Below are 9,853 nucleotides of genomic sequence, written 5' to 3'. Positions count from 1 at the left end.
GATTTGAAATGTTTAAATTGACAAGAGGTATTTTGATTATATATGATATGATCGGTATGATGTATGGGATACATCTAGTGGAGGATTAATGTAAATGAGATTTACATTAAGTACCATGGAAAAGGAAAAGAGTTATGGTTTATAAGTTTCATGAGATGAAATATTAAAACTGTAGGTTATAAATATAATATGGTAAGTTTGTTATCATTTATATTTATAATAATATTAATTATTTTATAATTAATTCTTTTTCTCTAATAATCAATTGAGTGGGGGCTTATTAGTGGTTTCATGGTAACCGTGAGATAAAAGAAAAAATGTTTTTCTAATTTTAGTAAGCTTAAAGTTTTGTAAAAAAGGTTTTGAGATTTCTCTCTCAGAAAATTTCTCACAGAAGTTGTCAAGTACATAGGATTTACTAAGCGATAGCTTAGATAAGGTAAACGATCGTGGAATGTTAGTAGGCGACTAACATTCAGCTAAGCGATAAGCTAAACGATCACATAGGTTTTGCTAAACGATTGGGCATCGACCTATACGATAGGTTCTGCCATCTCCCACTTGTTCAATCGTTTAAACGATTGTATTTCCTCCGTTATTCTACCTTAAACCAAGTGCATACAGAGCCCACCCTCTTGATTCTCACATCGAGAATACCTAGGTAGCCTTCTTGGTGGTGTCACTCAACTCGACACTGTCGAGGTTCTATGGAGGTTGTTCGTGTTGTTCGGGGTGTTCGTGACTTAGGCAATCGCCGAGTTTCAGTGTGCAATGTTCGTGCACTATAGCGGTCGTGTTGGACGAGCATTCGGGTGTTGCTGTTTTCAAGCATTCATGATCAAGGTGTTGGAACTGATGCCCTAAAGTCTCGTGTCCTGTAGTTTGTAAATAGTACATACGAACACTTGTGATTGTTAATATAAGATATTTACTTCACCTCTTGTTGTTTTGCTCATTTACTTGTTTTATTTGATTTACCACAAACCAATAAACATAAAATCTCTGGTTATCTGTATGTGACTCAAGCATATAGGTGATGACATACAAGTAGATCATGTCTTGAGTGATAACCAAAATGGACTGTAGTATATAGATATAGAAGGGAAACTTTATCCTGGTAATGCTACGGACCTGGCCCGCTTTGTGGAATGGTCACAAGTGTTGTGACTTGCCACAGATGATCTAATCCTAATCATTCGTATTGGGGACATACGAGCGGGGGCGTCCTATACAAAGAGTTTGTATAAGACCTGACCACGAAATGCTAATGTCTCATTATATAACACCGTTCATGATAGAGACTTCACTTCACTAGGATGACCATAGGTAACATGACCTCCATCCTGAGTGAGTTGGGAACTTCTGCCATTGAGAGCGGTCCATTGATTTGTATGGGTGCGAGTGGCCATGTCGCCAATTCAAACCTACCATTTTGGGGATACATCTGATTTGGGAGTTGGGAACTCAACTATACAAGATGGAATTCACTCTTTCCCTGAGGTAGGGGTAAGTAGATAGATAACTTCCTTAAGGGCTGATTCCGGGGCTTGAACGATGTGGCGCCACACACCTTCTCTTGGCCCGAGAGGTATTCACACATAGTTGGACTATGTTGTATTGTTCATTAGAGGAATCGGTGGTACTTAAGGAGTGAGATATAACTACAAGAGCAAAACGGTAAATTGGCCCAGCTATACTTACGAGCATCTGTGAAGGGTCATCGTACTCATGATTGGTTATATCCAATGAACACAGAAATATATCTGTGGTAAGAAGAGTTCAGTTGTTGGTCTTTAGTGGAATCACTGACAGTTAACGGATGGTGAATCTCGTGGCTAAAGAGTTTAGTCAGCCATTCACGTACCGTTGGAGCTTCGAGCCACAGGTCCATTAGGTCACCTGGGTAACTTGGATAATGTCGAGAACCAATGTTTGGGTTAATTTGAAATGTTCAAATTGACAAGAGGAAGTTCAATTATATATGATATAATATGACTGGTTAATTATATATGATATAATTGGCTAAATGTATGAGATACATTATTTTGGAGGAAATTAGATATAAATATGATTTATATCAAGTAAAGGAAAAATACTATAGTAGATATATGATATCAAATTATAGGATATAAATATAATATGATTATATTTATTAAATAAATTAATTGATTAATTTTTTAATAATTAACCAATTAATTCACGTATGAACGTGGGGAACGTGGAACCGTGAAGGTTAAGGTAACCAGCGGGTTGAAGTATGAAAAGGGTTTTCATTTTGAGAATCAATTGATTCATTCTATTCGATATCCCACGCCTCAAAAAGAAACTGTGAAAGATCGATCGCCGAGAGCCTATACGATAGATTCTCTTTCGTCTAAACTATCGTCTAGTTCACGTGTTTCCTAAACGATCGTATACCACTTTCCTAAACGATCGTCTAGTTTTTCCTAAACGATCGTGTAGTTATACTATATGATAAGCGTCCCCGCTATACGATAGCAGAGTTCTTCTCGTACGTGTTTATCGTCTACACGATACCCTTTCCTCCGTCCTCTACCAAACTCACAAGAGCCCACACTTTTGATTTTTGACGCCAAGGATACTTGGGTTTCCCTGGTGGTCGTTTTGTCCCCGAATCCTTGTTCCTGTATGTTTGGATCGTGCAGTAATAGTCGAGAGACTCGCTAGGTGCTAGTAGATCGGTGGAGTTTTCTGCTGTCGTGGGTTCACACAAACTAAGATCGTTTACCTCTGGAATGAACCTCTTTCTCTACGTTTTATCGTATTCTGAGCATACTATTATTGAGTTTAATATGCATAACTATTAGTATAGAATGTATATCGTTCATGTTTTGGTCACTGTAGAATCGGAGCGATCTAAGCCTGCTCATGGAACTCTCGTTTTGAGATCTTTCACAAGGAGCTTGGTGATGAGTTTGCAAAAGTGTTTGTAGCGTTTATCATTGATCTTTTATGTGACATGCTGTAATTTTTGGTTTTAAGCCATAACCGTATGTTTCTGATTTTGATTGTAATTGTAAAGTTCATATACGATTGTAATTTGGAATGATCTTTCGTGTTCAATTTCCTTCAATTGGTATCAGACCCAAGTTTTTCTAATATTCCAAATTGCAAGTCTGTTTTGAACTTCTTTTACAGTCTTGGTGAGTTTCTGTATTTGTGTTTAATTGTTAAACTTTTGTGGATGGAGTTGATGAATGTTTTTGGGTTTAATTGCCTTTGTTTAAAGCTTGCTTCAATTACAAAATGTTAATTTGTAAGTGCCCTTGTGTTTCTAGGCATAATTAACTTGCAATCAAGTCTATAATTCAAAAAGTTTGAGTTAGTCGGGTCGTTCATGATGAAGTTTCGAAGCATGGAGATGCGGTTCTCAACGAAGAAGAAGACCAAGAGTTGATCGTATCGTGTAGCCTTAGGTAAACGATCGTTTGGATTTATCTAAGTGATCATGTAGATTTTTCTATTCGATCGTGTAGTATTTACTAAACGATCGGGTAAATCATTTACTCTATCGCGTAGCATTGGTTGCCCGATCGCATAGGCGCTAAAGGTAAATGATTGTAGTGGGAGCATTTACAAGAAATTGTTAAGTAAGTTAATGATCTCTTGGCCAAATCAATGATGGCTAGTCGTTATAGGAGCAAGAGTTTTTCTGGTATTAATGACTGGTTGAGGCTTCTCAATTCAGAGGAGCAATAATTGACCTCCCTTCAGTGGCTTTTATCCTAAACCTTTGAATCATCATTGCGAAACTAGATGTCACATGGGGTTCATATTAGTTTTGCTAAAACCTTATTGGATGTTGTTTGTTTTACAATGGGTATTTGCTTAGAAACCTAACGTAGGTCAATGTGTTTTTCTTTTTAGCAACTCATTAGTATTTCCATTTAGTATTTTTAATATGACCAACTACATATAGTGGAAAGAATCATGTGAAATGTATTTTGTGGCAAACGACCTCGTATTTGTCATGGTTGAGAAGTGTCCTCAAATCCCAACCCTTGATACACCGCGAAGTGTTCGCAATGCATATGAGATATGGATGAAGGCTAATTCATTGGCCCGACTTCACATTTTGGCAATATACCTGATGTTTTGGCCAAAAGGGTTGAGAACATGGTCATTACACGTAAGATCATGGACTCACTGCAAGATTTGTTTGAATGTAAGTTCTTACTTTTCGAGCATAAAGGGATGGATGACAAAATCAATAGTGTCAGTTATTCTGATATTGATCCCACTACTCTCCAAAAGAGGAGGAAAGACAGTAAATCTGATTTATTGGTCTTGGAGACGTGTTTGGTAGAGAATGATGATTATGCCTGGATCTTTGATTCAGGTGCTACCAATCATGTCAGTTCTTCTTACCAAGGATTCAGTTCCTGGCAAACGTTGCCATAAGCAAAGATGACTCTTAGAGTCGGTACTGATGAGGTTGTTTCAATTATTACTATAGGCAGGCTGAAGTTATTTATTGACGAGAAACTTTATCTGTTACTGGATAATGTTTTTCGTATTCCTCATATTAAGAGGAACTTAATCGTGGTTTCTTGTCTCATTGAACAAGGGTATATTGTCTTCTTTTCTGAGAATAAAGTGTTTATTTTCAAGAATGGAATGAAGATTGGTTATTGTTCAATGGAAAGTAACTTATATGTACTAAGATCGTTAGTCATAAAAGCCTTGTTTAACACTGAAATGTTCAGTGCGACAACAACAGCTAAAAGACCAAAGGTTTCTCCTAAGGAAAATGCCCATCTTTGGCATCTAAAGTTAGGTCACATCAACCTTAATAGGATTAAGAAGTTGGTGAAAAGTGGACTTCTAAAGAGTTTAGAAGAAAACTCATTGTCGGTATGTGAATCATGCCTCGAAGGCAAGATGACCAAGCGACCTTTTACTGAAAAGGTTACAGAGCCAAGAAAGCCTTCGAGCTTGTGCATTCAGACCTCTGTGGTCTAATGAATGTTAGAGCTCGGGGTGGGTATGAATATTTCATGTCTTTCATATATGATTATTCAAGGTTCGGGTATCTCTACCTAATGCAATGTAAGTTTGAAGCCCTTGACAAGTTCAAGGAATATAAGGCTGAAGTTGAAAACCTGTTAGGTAAGAAGATAAAAACACTATGATCTGATCATGGTGGAGAGTACATGGACCTCCAATTCCAGAACTATTTGATAGAAGATAGGATTGAATCCTAACTCTCGATCCCTGGTACACCTCAACAAAATGGTGTATCAGAGAGGAGAAATAGAACCTTATTAGACATGGTTCGATCTATGATGAGTTATGCTCATCTTTCAGACTCGTTTTAGGGTTCTGCAGTGCAAACTACATGTTATAACCTGAACAACGTTCCCTCGAAAAATGTTTATGAAACACCTTTTGAGTTATGGAGAGGCCGTAAAGGTAGTTTACGCCATCTCTGGATTTGGGGCTATCCGGCACATGTGCTAGTGACTAACCCAAAGAAGTTGGAACCGCGTTCGAAGGTTTGCCTCTTTGTAGGCTACCCAAAGGAAACGAGAGGTGGATACTTCTATGATTCGAGTGAGAACAAAGTGTTTGTTTCTACAAATGCTATCTTCTTGGAAGAAAACCACATGGGGGATCATAAGCCACGAAGTAAGCTCGTTTTGCGTGAGATCTCTAATGAGACTAAGACTATTGAGGGTTCAACAAGAGTTGTTGAACAGGCCGACAGATCAATAAGAGTTGTTGAGGTCGGAACATCTAGTTAACCAGCTCAAGAGTTGAGATTGCCTCGACATGTTGGGAGGGTTATGAACCCACTGGATCGCTACATGGGTTTGACTGAAGCCCAAAACGTCATTTCGAATGATGGGATCAAGAATCCGTTGTCTTTTAAGAAAGCAATGGAGGATGTTCACAAAGATGAATGGGTTAAGGCCATAAACCAGGAAATGGAGTCTATGTACTTCAATAACATCTGGGAGCTTGTTGATCCACCTGATAGGGTAAGACCTATTGGGTGTAAGTGGATCTATAAGCGAAAAAGAGGTGTAGATGGAAAGGTGCAAGCCTTTAAGGCTCGACTCGTGGCAATGGGTTATACCCAGGTTGAGGGAGTTGACTATGACGAAACTTTCTCACCTGTTGTCATGCTCAAGTTTATCAGGATTCTCCTATCCATAGCCACATTTTATGATTATGAAATATGGAAAATGGACGTCAAAACTGCCTTTCTTAATTGTAATATTGAAAAGACCATCTATATGACTCAACCAGAGAGGTTCATAGTTCCATATCAAGAGCAAAGAGTTTGCAAGCTTAATAAGTCCATTTATAGGTTGAATCAAGCACCTAGATCATGGAACATCATATTTGACACTACAGTCAAGTCGTTTGGCTTTGATCAGAATGTTGATGAACCTTGTGTTTAGAAGAAGATCATCAACAGTTCAGTAGCTTTTCTAGTATTGTATGTGGATGATATCCTACTCTGATGTAGGGTATCTGACTAATATTAAGAAATGGCTAGCTACCCAGTTCCAAATGAAAGATTTGGGTGAGGCATAGTACGTTCTAAGGATCCAGATCATTCAGGATCGTAAGAACAAACGGTTAGCCCTATCTCAGACATCGTACATCAATCAAATGTTGATTTTGTACAGGATGCAGAATTTCAAGAGGGGTTTGTTACTGTTAAGGCATGGAATCTTTTTGTCTAAGGATCAATGTCCTAAGACACCTCAAGAAGTTGAGGAGATGAGACGGATTCCCTATGCTTCAGCTGTAGGAAGCTTAATGTATGCAATGTTGTGTACCAAACCCGACATTTGCTATGGTGTAGAGATTGTCAGTTGGTATCAGTCCAATCTAGGATTAGATCACTGAACGTTGGTCAAGACAATCGTCAAGTATCTTCAGAGAACGAAGAACTACATGCTTGTGTATGGAGATAAGGATTTGATCCTTACAGGATACACAGACTCTGACTTTCAGACCGATAGAGACTCTCACAAATCAACATCGGGGTCAGTTTTCACTCTGAATGGAGGGGTTGTAGTGTGGCGAAGCATCAAGCAAGGATGCATCGTGGACTTCACTATGGAAGTCGAATACATAGTTGCTTATGAAGCAGCTAAGAAGGCTGTTTGGCTGAGGAAATTCCTTTCAGATTTGGAAGTTGTTCCAAATATGGATTTGCCTATCACTCTGTATTGTGATAACAGCGAGGTTGGAAAATTCAACGGAGCCTCGGAGTCATCGTCGGGGTAAGCACATAGAGCAGAAATAACACTTGATCAGGGAGATTATATATTGCGATGATGTGATAGTCACAAAGATCTCATTGAAGCACAACGTTGCTGATCCCTTTACAAAGGCTCTTACAGCTAAAGTGTTCGAGGGTCACCTTGAGAGTCTGGGTCTGCAGGACATGCGACATCTTGTCTAGGGAAAGTGAGAGATGATACTGGGGTATGCCCTAGTTTATTGTATATTGTACATGTTTTATATTGTATTGTACATTAGTCTCCCAAGGCATAGGACAAATAGAGGATTGTTGGGATTGGTATCTTAATTCTCCCGAAGTCTCGTTGTTTTATGAATAAAATAACTGTTATGTCATTCTGGCATTTACTAATATCCAATAAACAAAGCTCCATGGTTATCTTATGTACACGTAAGCATGTATATATGATACACAAGTGGATCATGACTTAAGTGATAACCTAAATAGGTTTGTAGTATAAGGATTAAGGTGGGATACTTGATCCTAGTGACACTACAGATACGATTCGCTTTGTAGAGGTTTTCAAGTGTTGTAAACTATTACAGATGGTAGATCCTGACCAGTCATGTGGAGTGAGCAGGCGACAGACACTCAGCTAAGAGATGAGCTAAACGATTGTTTAGCTTTTGCTAGATGATTGGGCATCGAACTATACGATAGATTCTGTCATCTCCCACCTGCTCAATCATTTACACAATTGTATTTCGTTCGTTGTTCTACCTCAAACCAAGTCCACACAAAGCCCACCCTCTGGATTCTCATACTGAGAATACCAAGGTAGCCTTCTTGGTGGTGTCATACTTAACTCGACACTGTCGAGGTTCTGAGGTGGCCGTTCATTTTGTTCGGGGTGTTCGTGACCTAGACAATCACTGAGTTCGAGTATGCAGTGTTCGTACAATGTAGCGGTCATGTTGGACGAGTGTTCGGGTGTTGCTGTGTTCAACCGCTCGTGATCAAGGAGTTTGGCAATGAGTCTACAAAAGTGTGTAGTGTTTATCCTTGATCTTTTATATGACATGCTGTAATTTCTAGTTTTAATGCATAAACGTATGTTTCTAATTTTCATTGTAATTGTAAAGTTCATTTACGATTGTAATTTGGAATGATCTTTCTGCTGCTCATGAAAATCCTCATGTTCAATTTCCTTCACTTTGAACACTCTTGAGGTGCTTAAGATTATACCAAATCAAAGAAAGAACAAATTTTAAACATGGAATTTACAACAATTGAGTTTTCTTACCTCAGGACACCTTCTACACATTCATCAATGAAAGTGAAAGATCTTGTTTGAAGACCATCTCCCCACATCTCAAACTTGTCTACAGAAGTGAGGGCCTTCCTGCAGAATGCAGCAGGAGCCTTTTCCCTTCCACCTATATGAATGAACCGATAGCATTAGATCTTACATTATGAATTTTCCAAAAATAACATAATCATTTCTTGCATTTGGATCTACCTTTCCATGTTCCAAATGGACCATAAATGTTGTGGAACCTCCCAATTTGGCACTCAATACCGAAATCCTTAGTATAATGTTTGCACAACTCCTCTATAGCAAGCTTCTCTAAACCATAAGCATCTTGGGGCTACGAGACAAACGTTAACACAGTTTTAATAAGCACATGTCTAGCAGTTGTTTAGTTTCCAAATCATTAACACATAAGTAAATATGAACATTAGTTTCCAATTGCTTAAATTCAGGGTAGATGTAAACACTAGAAGCATAGAAAAACTTGCACTCACACTAGTAGAACAACTATAAATGTTACATTGTATAAACAGGGGGTAGGAACTCATACCTTGTCTTTTATTCAACCTTTCAAATTAAATAATGCTCTTTGACCTGTTTACATTACCAAAGTGACTGAGGCTTAAAACATGTCATGTTTAATTTTTAAGTTAATAAAAAAAAACTTTCATAATCGCAACCTTTTTATATTACCAATGTGCATAAATGGTACATTCAAGGCAAAATTCTTATAGTGAATGTGTTGGATCTAGAGTTACCCAAGAAAAAGCATAAAGAGGTTGCGATACCAAATCTTTACTCTTTTGTTGTACTTGCAATACAAGAAAACTCAATAGTTGAATAAATGAAAGAATCTTCTTTTTCAAGATCTTCAAGAAGAGAAGGTTGGTTACTTAGATATGACCTACGAAGAGGATGGATAATTTTCGGTAGCATAACGATGCTACCACAACAAAACCAAATATTTACCTTGAACCTGTTCAAAGAAACACACTCCCAATAATATTCCACAACCACTTGTTCTCAATATAACTATTAGAATTCCTAAAAAATGAATATTCAAGAACACATACATTAACAAGAAAATTTAGCTCACAATGTACTTCAAATTTCAAAAATTGTCACAAAAACAACAATGATTTATAAAAACTCTCCTTGCATGTTTCTTCAAAGATTCAAACGTAAACAACAATGATTTACAAAAACTCAAATCTGATTACTCACTTGACTTCAAATCTTAAAAGTTGTCACATGGAAATTCGATCTTATACCACCAGATTATGAACTCAATTCCTATCAATGAAAATAAAAGCCAAAAA

Source organism: Benincasa hispida, chromosome 2, assembly GCF_027475165.1.
Source record: "Benincasa hispida cultivar pf3 chromosome 2, pf3_genome.v1.1, whole genome shotgun sequence".
Lineage (NCBI taxonomy): Eukaryota > Viridiplantae > Streptophyta > Magnoliopsida > Cucurbitales > Cucurbitaceae > Benincasa > Benincasa hispida.
The sequence above is the reverse complement of the archived record's forward strand: the minus strand, read 5'-3'. Positions refer to the sequence as shown.